We start from the raw sequence: 16,597 nt of genomic DNA on the forward strand, positions 1-16,597 counted from the left end.
AGTTCAGCATCTACAAGAGCCAGCCACTGTCACTGGTGTCAGAGACACAACAGTAAACAAAACAGACAAAAATCCTGTCCTTGAGGAGCTTACACTCTATTGTAGGGAAACAAAGTTTAAGTTTGGTCTAAGTGAAGTGGACTTTTTAAAATGTGGGGGCAGGGAGGGGAGGCAGAAAACGTTTGGGTGAGTAGAATAGAGCTAAGTCGTAGAAAGTCTTAAAGGATAAGCTGGAAAAAGTCCAAGTTTTGTTGTTTAAAGCTAAGCCATTAAAGCTTTTTCAGTAGCAAAATATCAGCATCAAATCTGTACTTCTGGAAGATTAATTAGGCAGCTAATCTGTAAGATGAAGCCAAGAAGATTCAGGTAGATAGTGCAGCAGCTCCGCAAAGAAATAACACAGACAAGCAGGTCGGGAAGAGAGGTCAGGGGCTGGAGAGGATGTATGTGTCTCTGGATGTGAAGTTAAGGACACAAAAAGTCTGTCTTCCAAATAAGGCAAGAAAGTGCCTGGCCAGCACTTCATAATGGGGTTTTGCCCAGGAAAGATTAAGTTTGCAAAACATTCACCCTTCCTCTGGCAGGTTAATTCTCTCTGAAGTGGTCAGTTAACGGATCTTTACCCCTTTACAGGCATTTCCTTTTGCTGAAAGCAGTGACTACTGAGGTAGAAATGCATTGGCTCCAGATAATTGAAATGGACCTCCCATCATTAAAGTCTTTATTCTCAAAGGAACACTGAGGACTGGGGAGAAAGGGGACTTTTTTTGTTCAGGTTTAATTCTATTGCCTTCCTTGTTACTCATCTGTTTAGCAAATGAAGAAAGAAATTAATGATGAGATGAATGAAAAGCAGAGGGAAATGTATAGGCATTGTAAAGCTAGGCCAATCCACAATCGTCACCAAAATGAGCTTGATGCTTATTTTCCTAGTCTTTAGACCTCTGCCTTTATCTTCAGTTTTTCTTTATTTTTCTGTTATTCTCAAACATACCAATGTACAAAGTGAGTCTGTGGTCAGCTCACAATGAAAGGAGTAAAGAGCTGTCTATTAAATTCCCAGCTGTGATCTGCAGAAACTGAGACTTTCAAATATTACCAACCAGATAGATTACAAAAGTGACAGAGAAATATAAGCATCTCAAAATCCCAGGGTAAAACACAGAAGATTAACAGTACTGACAACAACATTTTGAGCACCCAAGAAAGTTGGAAAATGGAAAACACATTTACACACAAATGTACCCATGCAAACGTGCGATACACACCACACACATATAAACAAGATATATTCCCTGGGTGATACTGAAAAGAAAGAATTTAATTAACACCTAAGTACTTTCTATGATCTCTCCCACTCCTGTACCTACCCTGCTACACACACACACACATACACACACACACGCACACACACACACACACACACACATTTTTAAAAATTCCTTTGTTTAAAGCCTAGTCTTCTAAGAATAAGAAAAAATGAGTAATGGGCTCTGAAGTTCTGCGATTCTGTGTACAAATTCGGTTTCATCACTTGCATTCTATTTCACTGGACATTCTACTTAAATTTTCTGAGCCTCTGTGTTCTCATCTGTAAACAAGACAAATAAGCATACCTACCTCAAGGTTTTACATGTATTCTATTAGATCATGCAGATAATTGATTACAATGCTGGGTAATTATTAAATAATAAGTGATATTTATCATCATTTATCTCACATTCATTGTTATCATTATTAAGCATTTTAGATTAAGGAAGCCACATAAATAAAAGGCACAATTCCTTGGATGTATAACGCAGTTGAAATCCCAATGAGTGCTAGCAGGTCTTGAAAGTGCAAACTCACTTAAAACCCAGGCGTCCTGGGTCAGCTACTATCACCTCTAAGAAGAGAGAGAAACTTAAACTCCCAAACTTAAAATAGCTCTGAAGTGTTGGCAAAGATATCCTTGTTGTGAAGGTTCATAAAGTCCCCTTTGTGAATTTCACTCCCCAAGTGTTAACTGACAAACAGCATGCAACACTTGACAGTCCCCTTCAAAAGCAGTTTAGAGGAAAGCGCCTGAAATACAGAGAATTTGGCTGCTCATTATAGACACCACTTTGGCAAACATCATGTTGAGGCATCAAAGCTTTTCAAACATTGGAGGACCTAACTCAGACTCGGATAAGCAAAGCTGATAAACAAATTGTCCCTGATTCCGGGGCACATCTGTGTAATATAATTGTTCTTACCAAGTAAAACTATAGACTTTATTAATTTCATTTAAACTGTCCAAACAGAAAACTATTGTTTAAAGTTCTATGTGGTTTCTTTCACTCCTGGCTTTTTTAGAGTAGCACACACGAGAATGGCAAATTGTCACTGGCAGATCCCCGTCCTTCCCTCATGTGGAACCCCTTCTTGCACTGAGGATTCATGGATGCTTCTCTGGTGCTTTCTTAGAAGTTCCTGAACTTCCCAGCCTATTTAAGAAGTCATCTCTAATACTGTGATACAATAAAGGCTTTATATCTTTTTGTGACTACACATGCTTTGTCTATGCTACTAAAATAAAAGCAAATCTTTAAATGAAATTTAAAACTATAGGTGAAAAATGTCCTACAGTTGCTTGTAGATATTGCAAACATACGGGTACATCAGTTGTGATATACTCATATTTCAGATATAAAAAGTTGTATCTCAAGATATCTGTAGAATGTGAATCATTTCATGAATCAATGTTATACCTCCCCCTTCACAAAAGTGTCAAATTATGTCCATCAACAGGATAAATGTTGTGCTAGGAAAGAGATGGCTATACAGGCCATCAATCAAACAAATCAATTACTGATGGCTGCTTTTCTCAAAATTATTTTAAGGAAGACATTCCTCCTTTGTAAATAGCCCAGTTACCACTAGAATGCAAATTTCTCAGGCATATGAATGTAACAAACATTTCTTGAGCATTTACTACATATGGGCAGCACCATGTTGGGGGCCTCAGGGCAATATCCTAGGCCCATCCAGTGTCTGCTCTTGTGGAGTTCACGCTCCAGCCAACATGATGAAAGTATTAATAGATTGCTTTAAGCAGCATGACAAATGCAACCATGGCAATAAATTGGGGTCAAGGTGGAATTAAAAGGGCATAGAAGAGAGATGTTTAGTTTGGGAGTAAGTATGGAATTGGAAAGGCTTTCTATAGGATGGAAACCTGAACAGAGTATGAGCATTAATTTGCCTGGTTGTGGTATGGGTAGAATGGGGTAAAGGTAAGTAAGTGGTGATATGGGGGGAATAGCTTCGCATTTGCAAAAAAGTACAGCCTAAGGCAGAAAAAAGCAAGACGAGGAGCCAGAGAAAGCAAGATTTATACAAGACAATTTCAAGTAGTTTAGTGTCGCTGGGTAGCAGAGCATATACAGCATGGAGTTCTACTTCCCTAGATGTTCTACTTTAAATTTCGGACATGGATGAAACAAAACCATCATTCTCAGCAAACTGACACAAGAACAGAAAACCAAACACCGCATGTTCTCACTCATAGGTGTATGTTGAATAATGAGAACACAGGGCACAGGGAGGGAAACATCACAAACCGGGACCTGGGGGGTGGGGGGCTAGGGGAGGAATAGCAGGCACTTGGGGGATTGGGGGGGATAGCATTAGGAGAAATACCTAATGTAGATGACGGGGCAACGGATACAGCAAACCACCACCATAGCACGCGTATACCTATGTAACAAACCTGCACGATCTGCACATATACCCAAAAACTTAAAGTATAATATATAAATTAAAAATTTAAAAATAAATAAAATAAAATAATAAATTTTTAAAAATTCGAGTTGGAGGTAGGAGAGTTGGACAATGCCCAGTTTTTTAAATTATTATTTTTATTTTTTGAGACAGAGTCTTGCTCTGTCACCCAGACTGGAGTGCAGTGGTGTAATCTCAGCTCACTGCAACCTCCACCTCCCAAGCTCAAGTGATTCTCACACCTCAGCCTCCTGAGTAGCTGGGACTACAGGTGCATGTCACCACTCCTGACTAATTTTTGTAATTTTAGTAGAATCGGGGTTTCACCATGTTGGCCAGCCGGGCCTCGAACTCCTGATCTCACGTGAGCTGCCTGTCTTGGCCTCCCAAAGTTCTGGGGTTACAGACATGAGCCACTGCACCCAGCCAACAAGGCTCAGTCTTAAAGGACCTTAGAGGGAAGGGTGAACCAGAAAACTGGAAAGCTGTATTAGTCTTGCATTGCTGCAGTAACAAATTAACACAAATGTAGTGGCTTACAACAACACAAATTTGTTATCTTAGTTTTCAAGTTTCAAAGTCTAAAATGGTGCATCAGCATTGTCTTCCCCCTGGAGGCTCAAGGAGAGGCTCTGTTTTCTTATTTTTTTCAACTTTTAGAGGTGGCCCACATTTCTTAGCACGTAGTTCCTTTGTAAAAATCCCACCACTCCACCCTCACAACTCCTCTGACTCTGATCCTTATGCCTCTCTCTTTCACTTAGAAAGATGCCAGCAATTTCACTGGGTCCACTTAGATGGTCCAGGATAATCCCCTCATCTCAATATCCTTAATTCAATCACATCTATAAAGTCCCTCTGCCACATAAGGTAACAAATTCACAGGATCCTGGGATTATAACATTTTTGTATGGGGCGAAGGGCGTTATTCTGCGTTCCACAGAGGCTATTTCAGGTTTTAAGCTGGGAGAGGGAAGATCTGATTTAGCATAAAATTATCTGAGAATCAAGAACATTTTATATTTCATGAGTTTCTGTATTTTAGCAACAACATGTAATCATGTTATAAAATATCTCTTTCTTAGGTATCTAATTGTCATATAGCCAGTATTTTTTCTTTATTCTTTTTTCCCAGTGAGCGTGTGTGTGTGTGTGTGTGTGTGTGTGTGTGTGTGTGTGTAATTTATAGGGTCAATAACAAGCCCATAGAGAATATGGATATGAGCTTCCATATATCAAAAATAATCAAAGAATTAGGGGTAAAATAATAGATGGAATAAGTTTTAGTAATCGACAGTACAGCAGAAACATCATAGTTCATAATTTATTGTATATTTCAACATAGCTAGAAGAATTGTTTGGGGATTCCCAACACGAACAAAAGATAAATGTTTGAGGAAATGTATGTCTCAAGTACCCTGATATAATGATTACACATTGTATAAATGTATCAAAAATCAAGTGTACTCTCAAAATATGTACAGTTATTATGTATCAGTAAAAACAAAAATCATGTAGCAAAGTCATAAATAAATAATTAAAAAGTTGTATTTTTTAGTCTAAATTCATAACCATGTAGAAATCAACACTTTCTGACCAGGAGAAATCAAAAGTGGAGTGGATCTGAATGAGTTTTGGGGTTTCCACTCAACAGGTGTGTATTCCTTGGACAAGCTGCCAAAACATTTTTTACCCCATGTTCCTCATCTGCTGCATGTTTTGTTCTGATAATTAACATAATATTGGCAGTAACATTTTGATCTTAAGGGCACTTGGCTTTTATAATTAAAACACAAGTTACCCTACACTTACATGTGTTCTGCAGGACCCTCCCAATACAGAAATGAGGGTATGAATCATACAAGCTAGATGTTGCAATGTGTAAAAAAAAATACTGGATAGAATTTCTCACATTTACTCTAACCTGACAAAATAATGTTTAAAAAATCAGCAGCCAATATTTAATTGTTCATCTATTCAAACACACACACACACAAAATTGTGAAATGTTTTCATTGTGGTGATTTTACCAGGTTGCCTCCAAATTAACATCTTTGTAGGAGCCACTAGCCTGGAGCTCTCCAGGGCATGCCTCGGGTCCAAGCTGGCAGCCTTTCTCTTTTTCTCTATTATCCTTACTCACAGCAGCCAAAGAATGAAAAACAGTAGCATTCATGATCCTAGCACTCCAAAGTAGTTTCTAATCTCTTTTTCTTCTTCCAAACTATAGTCACCCCAAGGGTGTTAGTATAAAAAATGTTCAGAAATCTGAAAAGGCTTAAAATCACATTCTCTTTGAAATAGTGAAATGGTCCTTAGGCCATTCAGCGTCCAATCCATTACAGGATGTGTATACAAACTTTGCTAGGACAAGCAAAAGAAAGCTCAAAGCAATGATATGTGTTTGTAGAGGCTCATCCCAGCCAGTACGAGGGTACAGATATATATGAAACAGCCTTCAGATGACAGACTGGATGAAAAAGGAAATACACTGGTCCTGAAGTCAGAGTGCTTTAGTTTTAGTCCTGCAGCTGGAAGGGCATGTACAAATAATTGATTCCAACTCTCTTAAGTCATTGATTGTTTACTCAGAACATACTTGTCCAGGCTGGCCATGGTGGCTGACGCCTGTAATCCCAGCACTTTGGGAGGCCAAGGTGGGCAGAACACCTGAGGTCTGGAGTTCAAGACCAGCTTGGTTAACATGCTGAAACCCCATCTCTACTAAAAATACAAAAATTAGCTGGGCGTGGTGGCGGGCGCCTGTAGTTCCGGTTACTTGGAAGCCGAGGCATGTGAATTGCTTGAACCTAGGAGTTGGAGGTTGCAGACAAAAGAGAGAGTCTGTCTCAAAAAAGAAAAAGAAAATACTTGTTCAGCCTTTTCCCTGTGCCAGGTACTGCTCTAGACACCAGGGATAAAATGAGCAAAAGAGACAGTAGGCATGAAAATAGGAGGATGCAGAAAGTATAGGCCCGTGAAGACATTTGTGACACATGTAAATTCCTTTTTCCCTTTTCATTAGAATGCTGCCTTTCAAGATTGTTGAAATAATATGCTTTTGAAAAACAATTTAAGAGAAATATACAACATGTGTAAAAAACAACTAACTAGCAAATGTTACTTTACAGCTTCTCTTTTTCTTTTATGCTTTAAAATTCCTTAGTGATGCTAAAAAATTAAATATTTACCTATAACTTTTAATTTTTAACACTTAATTTTTGACATTAACTCTTTAATCCATGTAAATAAATTCTGCTAATGGGGAAAAAAGCTCAATATTGGACTTTAAACAAATAATCTGTAAGTTAATGTGATTCTTAATCACTTTTTATAAATTGCCGTTTAGTCTCTTTCAGGCTTTTCTGTTGAGTGCTAGTCTCATTGAGTCTGGTACCTTACCACATTAGCATAAATATGTAAATTTTTAAATAACTTTTTACTTGGTAAGATGAAAGCCTTTTTCATCTATTTTCCTGTGTTTTGTTACCATTTAGGAGATACATTAGCATTCCTAATGTAATTTTGATTACATGTAGTTTTTATTTTAAAATGCTCATCTTATAATCACACTGCCAATGGTTTTTATAACTGGTTGTTTCTAGTCTATACAAAAGATATTGAGCAGGGTTTCTGGAGAAATGGCTGACATCAAGGCTGGGGCAAGCTAGTAGCACAATGTTGGAAGCAGCGGGGCGGGGTGGTAAATACTTATTTTGCAATAATTGCAGTAAAGATCGAACCAGGAAAGAAATGACAATTGATGCTAAATACCAGGGGAATATTTTGCTGATAAGATGGTTGTTTGAATGGTCTTCACATGTCTTCCTGTAGACTGCTTATTGGTTATAAGGGAGAAAACAGTTATTACAAAGTAGAGAAATTGTTCAACATCTCTACCAAGTGAACAAAACTAACATCACCGATGAGGGGCAGGTGTACATTGCCTGCTTCTGGGGGAGACCACTTATCAAGTAGCCATCTCCAGCCTTTCGGACACCAGGGACTGGTTTCATGGAAGACAATTTTTCTACAAAGAGAGGGGATTAGATTTTCCTAAGGAGTGTACAAACTAGATCCCTTGCATGCATGCACAGTTCACAATAGGGTTCGTGCTCCTATGAGAATCTAATGTCGCTACTGATGTGACAGGAGGCAGAGCTCAGACAGTAATGCTTGCCCACCCACTTCTCACTTCCTGCTGTGTGCCCTGATTCCTAACAGGCCACAGACCAATACTGGTCAGTGGCCTGGGTCCTCGGAACCCCTGCTATAGAAAATACAACATCACCTGTGCAGTATTCTGGTAGAGAGGCATAACCTGAATCCAATCATGAAGAAACAGCAAACTCAAACTGAGCAATGTTTTGCTTTTTAAAAAGGAGGGATAGGACTGTATTCTGTAGAAATGTTCCAGAACATTTAAAAATGTTTTCAGAACTTTTAAAAAATGTTTCTTCCTTTAAATACATGCTTCTTCCTTTAGATACATTTAAAAGAAGCTAAAGAGACCTGACAACTAAATGCAAGACCTGAGCCTAGGCTGAATCTTGTACTGGAAGAAGGCAGAAAAATGTTATTTGGGACATCACTAAATCAGTTAACCAAAAAATATATATTTATACAAATGGTAGTTTAGATAAAACTGTTTCATCAATATTAATGTTACTGAAAGTGAAACTGTATTGTGAGGCTAGGTGCAGTGGCTCACACCTGTAATCCCAGCACTTTGGGAGCCTGAGATGGGAAAACAACTTGAACCCAGGAGTTTGAGACCAGCCTGGGTAACATGGCAAAACCCCCTCTCTACAAAAAACACAAAAAGTAGTCAGGCATGGTGGCTCACCTGTAATCCCAGCTACTTAGGAGGCTAATGTAGGAGGATCACCTGAGTCTAGGGAAGTTGAGGCAGCAGTGAGCTGTGATTGTGCCACTACACTCCAGCCTGTGTGAAAAGAAAAAAAGAAAAGAAAGAAAGAAAGAAAGAAGAAAGGGAGGGAGGGAGGGAAAGAAAGAAAGAAGGAAAGAAAGAGGAAGGGAGGGAGAGAGAGAAAGAAAGAAAGGAAAGAAAGAAAGGAAGGAAAGAAGGAGGGAAGAAAGGAAGGAAGGAATTGTACTGTGGCTATATAAAAATATTCTTTTTATCAGGAAATACACGCTAAATTGTATAAAGTTAAAGGTCCATAGTGAATGAACCCCCTTAAATGACTTGGAAAAACAAATTATAGTCCTGTGTCACTTAACAACAGAGATACATTCTGGGAAAAGTATGTTATATGATTTCATCATTGTGCAAACACCATAGAGCATATTTACAAAAACCTATATGGTATAGCCTACTATACACCTGGCTATGTGGGACAGCCTATTGCTCCTAAACTACAAATCTGTATGGCATATAACTGTACTAAATACTGTAGGCAACTGTAACACAATGGTAAGTGTTTGTGTATCTAAAAATATCTAAACATAGAAAACGTACAGTAAAAATACAGTATTATATTTTTATGGGACCACTGTTGCATATGCGGCCCGTGATTGACTAAAACGTCCTTATGCAGCACCTGACAGTATTTAGAAGATAGGTGATATGATTTGGCTGAGTCCTCACCCAAACCTCATCTTGAGTTGTAATAATCCCCACATGTCAAGGGCAGAGCCAGGTGGAGATAGCTGAATCATGGGGGCAGTTTCCCCTATACTGTTCTCGTGGTAGTGAACAAGTCTCATGAGATCTGGTAGCTTTGTAAATGGGAGTTCCCCTGCACAAGCGCGCTTGCCGGCTACCGTGTAGGATTGACTTTGCTGCTTCTTCGCATTCCACCATGATTGTGAGGCCTTCCCAGCCACGTGAAACTGTAAGTTCATTAAATCTCTTTCCTTTGTAAACTACCCAGTCCTGGGTGTGTCTTTGTTAGCAACGTGAGAACAGACTAATGCAATAGGTAAAAATAGGTAGCTAGGTATAGAAAGATAGATACATTTAGAAAGCAAACAATAAGGCAAATGGTGAAAAAATTGGTATTACACAAATCTGAGAAAATGTATACGAGTGTTCTTTGTACTACTCTCATTTTTGCAATTTTCCCTATAAACAGGAATTAGTCCAAGTAAAAGTTTTAAATAATAAAAAATAAATGTAAAATAGTGGAACAGTGGGGACAACAGTACAAAAACTTCCTGTAGCACATCCAGTCAAAGTAGGTTTTTCTATTATTTTCTGTAGTTTCACGCTGCTACTTGCTTTGTGGTATTTAAATCGTTTGTAATTGTTTATTTGTTCGTTATTTGCTGATTGTCTGTCTCCCTGTGAAACCATCCCTGAGCCCAGGAATAATGCTTGTTATGTTCACCACCATCCTAGCATTTAGTATATTGCAAAGCACTAAATAAATGCCTATTGATTGCATGAGGAAAATAGGTTTAATTTTTATACATTTAAAATAGTATTCAAGGACTTTCAACCTTACCTATTATTTCTAATTTTTCATAATGGGACATTTGGTATTTTCCACTGCAGGGCTGAGTGGGGTCAAAGAACACATAGATTCAATTTACTTTATATAATGTATTATGCAAAGGACTATTAGAGGATTATTATTAAAAGAATGTGATATCTGCTTTCAAAGGACTTATTGTTTAATCAAGGATGAAGCAAATTATTTATCATGATGTCTAGAACTAAAAACTTTGGCCTAAAGATTATATAATACTGATTAAACTCAGTGAATGAAAGTGAAAGTAAAATGAAGCTTGAATAAATAGCTCTGGCTTAGTATCTGTATCCATATATGTGGATTTTGGAGGACAGTCATATAAAGAATCAATTATACAGCCAAGAACCTGGAAATCCTCATTTTTAGAATAAACATTGAAATTATGACAGCTCTTTAAACATCCAAGTGGGAAAACAAATTTAAAACTTTGGAAAGAGAAATATATCATTTAATAATGCCTGTAATACCTCAGCAGAATCAGTAATGACCTCACCTAATTTATAATGAGTGACTGAAGCATGCGGTTATTTTTGGCTATTCATCAGTTGCTTTTGTCCTTCAAGTATGACAAATGAATCCATGAAATAAAATACATTTTTGCAGTGATTTTAATAAAAATAGTAAAATGTATAACCACCTTTTTCCTATGAAAAGTTTTAAACAAAAAGTGCAAGAAAGAGTTGCTAAGTATAAAATAGCAAATCTTTAAATATTGAAATCAATTTAGAGGAAAAAATGTCTAAAAATAAATTGTCACCAACTTTGATCCTGACAGAAAACCAACTATAAAGTTGGGCAAAATTGTCGAAAACAATCATTTAGCTTTGCTGATGACACCAGAATGTGTTCCCTTCATGTGAAGTGTTGACAGTTAAAGTGGTAATCTGTGTGGCAAGTGCACTATGAGAGTCAGCAGCTCTGCTAGTCTGAGGTCTTGGCCCTGTTTGAAGCAAGTGACGGACTGGCAAACTAGTCAGATATTTGATTGGGAGTTCTAGAAGGTGAGCAAGTCATAGGGGGCCTGAGTAATCAAAATTAACATTACCAATGAACAATATGAAAATTAAACTAATAAAACACTTCCATGCTGTATTAGTCAGTGTTCTCTGGAGAGACAGCCTAATAAGATAAATATATATAAGAAGGTGCATTTATTAAGGAGAATTGACCCACATGATCACAAGGTAAGTCCCACGATAGGCCAACCACAAGTTGAGGGCCAAAGAAGCCAGTGGTGCATCAGTCTGAGTCTCAAAACTTCAAAAGTAGAGAAGCTGACAGTACAGCCTTCTGTCAGAGGCCAAAGGCCCGACAGCCCCTGACAAACTACTGGTGTAAGTCCAAGAGTCCAAAAGCTGAAGAACTTGGAGTCTGGTGTTTGAGGGCAGGAAGCATCCAGCACTGGAGAAAGATCAAGGCCAGTAGACTCAGCAAGTCAATTCTTTCCCTGTTCTTCTGCCTACTTTTATTCTAGTCCTGCTGGCAGCTGATTAAATGGTGCCCACCCAGACTGAGGGTGGGTCTGCGCCTCCCAGTCCACTGACTCAAATGTTAATCTCCTTGGACAACACCCTCACAGACACACCAAGGAACAATACTTTGCATCCTTCAGTCCAATCAAGCTGACCCTCAATATTAACCATCACACATACACAATATCAGAAAAGAATAAGATAGGAATAAACTTGACAAAAAATGAAGATTAGTGAACAGAACTAGGAAACATTGTTGAGAGAAATTTAGAAAGGTTAAAATAGAAATGCAATGTTTATGAATTGTAGGACTCAATGTTGTTAAAATTTTAATTCTCCCCAAATCAATCCATAGACCATAGCCCATATCAAAATCCCAGTCTTTTTCTGTAGAAATTGGTAAGTTGATTTTATAATTGATATGGGAATGCAAGGGATATATAAGAACTAAAACAATTTTGGAAAAGAAGAATAAAGTTGGAGGATTTGCACGACCTGACTTCAAACCTTACTATAAAACTATAATAATTAAGATAGTGCGGTACTGGTATAATTACAGGCAGTTGGAATAGATCAATGAAACAAAATTGATAGTCTGGAAATTTCCCTTTATGTTTCTGCAGCTGGTTTTCCAACAAGGTGCAAAGTCATTTCAAGGGAGGACGGATAGTGTTTTCGAAAAAACTGTTTTTTCTTTGGTCTGTCTCGCACCATACACAGAAATTAAATGAAGATGGATCATAGGAGCAATGGGGCAAAATGGCACATGCATGGCTGGGGAGGGAAATGGAAGCAGTGGGCTCACACTCTAGAATCTCAGTGGGTCCCTAGTCGGTACAGCACCCCAAGCCAGCTGCCATGGCCATCTGCAGGCTGGTGCTGATCTAGCATTGCGAGAGCACCTGGAGCCTGGAGAACCACTTCAGCACTGATAGGACCATAACCTGAGCCCAGCGGGGCATGAGGCAAAGGGCATCATGCAGGCTCTGTGAGATGCTGCCTATGAACTTGACATGTGCTTTTACTCAGAGCAGAAGAGAGCGTAATCCTGACCCACTATATAGTGCCGGATGCCATTGACCATTTGTGGCTTACTGTAGTAAACACTCGATGCCTCAATGAATGACACTATGGGGGTTTGACTTGCCCCAATAAAGCAGAAACGACTGCCAAGCATGGGCCCAAGTAAAAATCTGGAGGCCTCCTGTGCCATCCCAGCATCTCCAATAAAGCCCACTGTCCCTTCTACAGCAACCTCAGTAAGAATCACAAGGATGGAGACCTCACTGAGGTCAGCTATTCTGCTGTGAGGGTCTGAAAGACACTACTGCCAGAGATGTGCCCTTTTGAAATTAATTAATAACTCCCAGATGAAGGAGGAGAAACAGGTGTGGATTGCAGCCCATAGCATCAGTCTTCTGGATGTTAAGTATCTGGAAGGTCCCTCTGAAGAAGCTGTCATGGAGCAGAACCTGCCAACTGGTATTCCCATTGTCTATGAGTTAGACAAGAATTTGAAATCTATCAGGCCTATGCAGTTCCTGGTGAGTGAAGAAAGTATGCATAAAGCTGTGAACTCTGTGACTACCCACAGCAAAGCCAAGAAGTGAAGGGCAGCAGGCAGACCACTATCCCAAAAAAACATCTTTCCTTTTTGTCCCATTCCTCTGCACCTCTCCCCTGCACATGCACACTAACCATATCTGCAGCTACAACTTAAGAAGCCTAAAGATAGGGTCAGTGTGACATATGCAGGGGAGAGGTGCAGAGGAATGGGATGGGGGACCAGTGACTGTCATTTTCATTTTATCGATTTTATCTCCTGCACTCACTTCATACAATCTAGTCAGAATGGCACCTCTGGGGCATGGGTTCTCAGTCCAAACCATGTGAAATCTCTTCTTAGCCAAGGGGAGCTTAAGAAGTAGTAACTTGGGTCTTTGCAGGTGTTTTGTTTACTATTAGGTTGGTGCAAAAGTAATTGCCGTTTTTGCCATTGCTTTTAATTACTTTTGCATTAACCTAATAAGAATCTGCTTGATGAGGGTAGGGAAGAACCATGCCAAGGCATGACCAACAAGAAGAAGCAGGAGAGCCTCTGTATTCCCAGGAGCCAGGATTCCTTTATTCATGTGTAGTCAGGTGACTGAACGGAGCTTTAGTCACCCCAGTGGAAGCTGAACATAAAACCTGCATGGTTATTTTTTAAAAAAACAAAGCTATTTCCTCCCAGACCCCAGAGGAGCAGGTTCCAGAAGGTCAACATCGATCCTGAATTAACTTTATGTTTTACCTTTACTTTTACAAAATATGTCTAAGTGTTAAAAGAAAATCTTCAGCCAAATTAACTTTAGAGGAGTTTAATAGAGCAATGAATGGTTCGTGAATTGGGCAGCCCCCAGAATCACAGCAATTCAGAGAGAGTGCAGGGGTGCTTCATGCTCAGAACAAATTTACAGACAAAAGTGTAAAGTGAGGTATAGAAATCAGAAGTGAGTACAGAAAGAGCTTGACTGGTTACAACTCGGTGTTTGCCTTATTTGAACACTCAGCAGGGTATGACTGTCTCAAGTATGGCTGCTGGGATTGGCCAAGACTAAGCAATTATTACAGGTGGATGTTCCTAAGTTAGGTTTTCAATCTTGTCTACTTATTAAGTTACGTTGCAGTTCACCCACAAGAACTCAAAAATAGAAGCAGAGAGTCCTTCTCAGGGCATGTATAGTTTGCTTTAACATAATACAAAATAAAAGCTCTTCTGGAGTTTCTAGTGGCAGTTGAAATAGTTTCATATGTGGACACCAGAAAATAAGCCATTCTTCATACCGATACGGCATAAGCTCTTTGACATCTAAGGGGTGGGAGTTCATCCTGCTGTGCATTTTAGAGCCCCTCCCCTGTCTTGTTTTGTGGCAGTGAAATATTTCTTGACTATGTCTAAGTGTGTCTTTCACTGTGTATGACTTTTGAACCATATGCCAATTGCTTGGTCCTTCCCCAGGCCCAGTACTCATTCTGGACATAGCTATACTAAATCTTTTTTCCAGGTCAGTATAAGAAGGGAGTGATGTGTAATAAAAAAAATGGATCATAAACTGAAATATAACTTAGTCATAAAAACTTTAAGAGAAAAAGAAAATTTTTGTGACCGTGGGTTAGGCAAAGTGGCAATTCCAGGCAAGGTATTCTTAGATATTACAACAAATGCACAAACCATCAAAAGAAAAATTAAAAACCTGAAAAATTAGACTTCATTGAAATTGAAAACTTTTGTATTTCCATAGACACTATTGAGAAATTCAAAAGATCTGAATACTGGAGGTTAGCAAAAAAGAAAAAGAAATTGGAAAAATAAGTCACATACTGGGAAATGTTATTTGAAAACCATGTACCTGACAAAAGTTATACTCAGAATATATAAAGAAATCATATAACTCAATGACGAAAAGACATACAACCCAATTTTTAAAATAAGCAAGAGATTAGTAGATATTTCACCAAAGAAGATATATCAATGGCTAATAAACATATGAAATACAAATTAAAATTACAATGACATATGACAACATATACTACAATGACTATAATTAAAAGGCATACAATACCAATTACTGAAGAGGGTGTGAAAAAACTAGAACCCTCATGCATGCAGATGAGAAAGGAAAACAGTACAGCCTTTTTGCAAACCAGTTTGGCACTTTCTTAAAATGTTAACCATAAACTTACCATATAAGCCAGCAAATCCCTTCCTAGAAATCTCTTCTAAAGAAATGAAAACACATGTCCACAAAAAGGTTTCCAATATTCATAGGAGTTTTGTATCCAAAAACTGGATACAATTTAAATGTCTATCAACTAGTAAACAGATAAACAAGATGTGGTATATCCACAAACTGGAACACTATTCAACAACAAAACGGAATGAGGTACAGACATATGCAACAGCAGGGATGAACTTTATTCAAAAGCATTAGCCTAAATGAGAGAAGGTAGATACAAATCCTACATACCTTATTATTTTTACAGGTAGTTAGATAGGGATGAGTGGGGCAAGAGAGTCTCCCAGCATCCAATAAAAATATCAGGTGACAGTTCAATAATTATCATACTCCCTCTCTGAAGCCAGGGAAGAACAAGCTCCTGATGATCCACAGCTGTTAACACTAAAGTGTTAATTGAATGCAGATGCCAGGGAGAAGAAACTTCCTGGGCATGTGTGTTAAGAGACAAAATGGCAAAGTATGACCACCCGCTCCCCGCCACTCCCCCCGCCCCCAGCCGCCATGCACTCTATGGGAAAAAGGAAGAAAGCCTCAGATGGGTATGAGTACAACTTTCTAAACACATTGCATGTGATCAGTTCCCAACAGTAAGGAAAGTACTGTGTATGCAGGAAGCCCACCCTAAGAGAAGAATCCTGGGAAAGAGGTGAGCCTATAAAGCCCTAGGATCTAGGTTACATGCTCTTCACATGTCTGCTTGGGTCTCTTCCAAGCATACCTTGCTTTCTTTCCTGTTCTAAAGCATTTTAAAATAAACTTCCACTCCTGTTCTGAAACTTGCCTTGGTCTCTTCTTCTTCTTTATGCTTCTCATTCAGACTCTTTCTTCTGAGGATGCAAGGGCTGAAGTTGCTGCACACACGTACAGATATGCCACCAATAACTTGGGCAACTCGAGTCTCTTCCACTGGTAACATTATTTCATTCATATGAAATATTCGGAAAAGGCAACTTTATAGAAATAGAAAACAGATTAGTGCTTGCCTTGGGCTGGGATGGGAACTGAGATTGAATGCAAACAGGCTTTTGAGAATGTTTGGAGAGTGATGGAAATGTTTTAATACTGGATTGTAGCTGTGATTGCGTAACACTATAAATTTGCT

Source organism: Sapajus apella, unplaced genomic scaffold, assembly GCF_009761245.1.
Source record: "Sapajus apella isolate SASKATOON/1434 unplaced genomic scaffold, GSC_monkey_1.0 scaffold3, whole genome shotgun sequence".
In the NCBI taxonomy this organism is placed as follows: domain Eukaryota; kingdom Metazoa; phylum Chordata; class Mammalia; order Primates; family Cebidae; genus Sapajus; species Sapajus apella.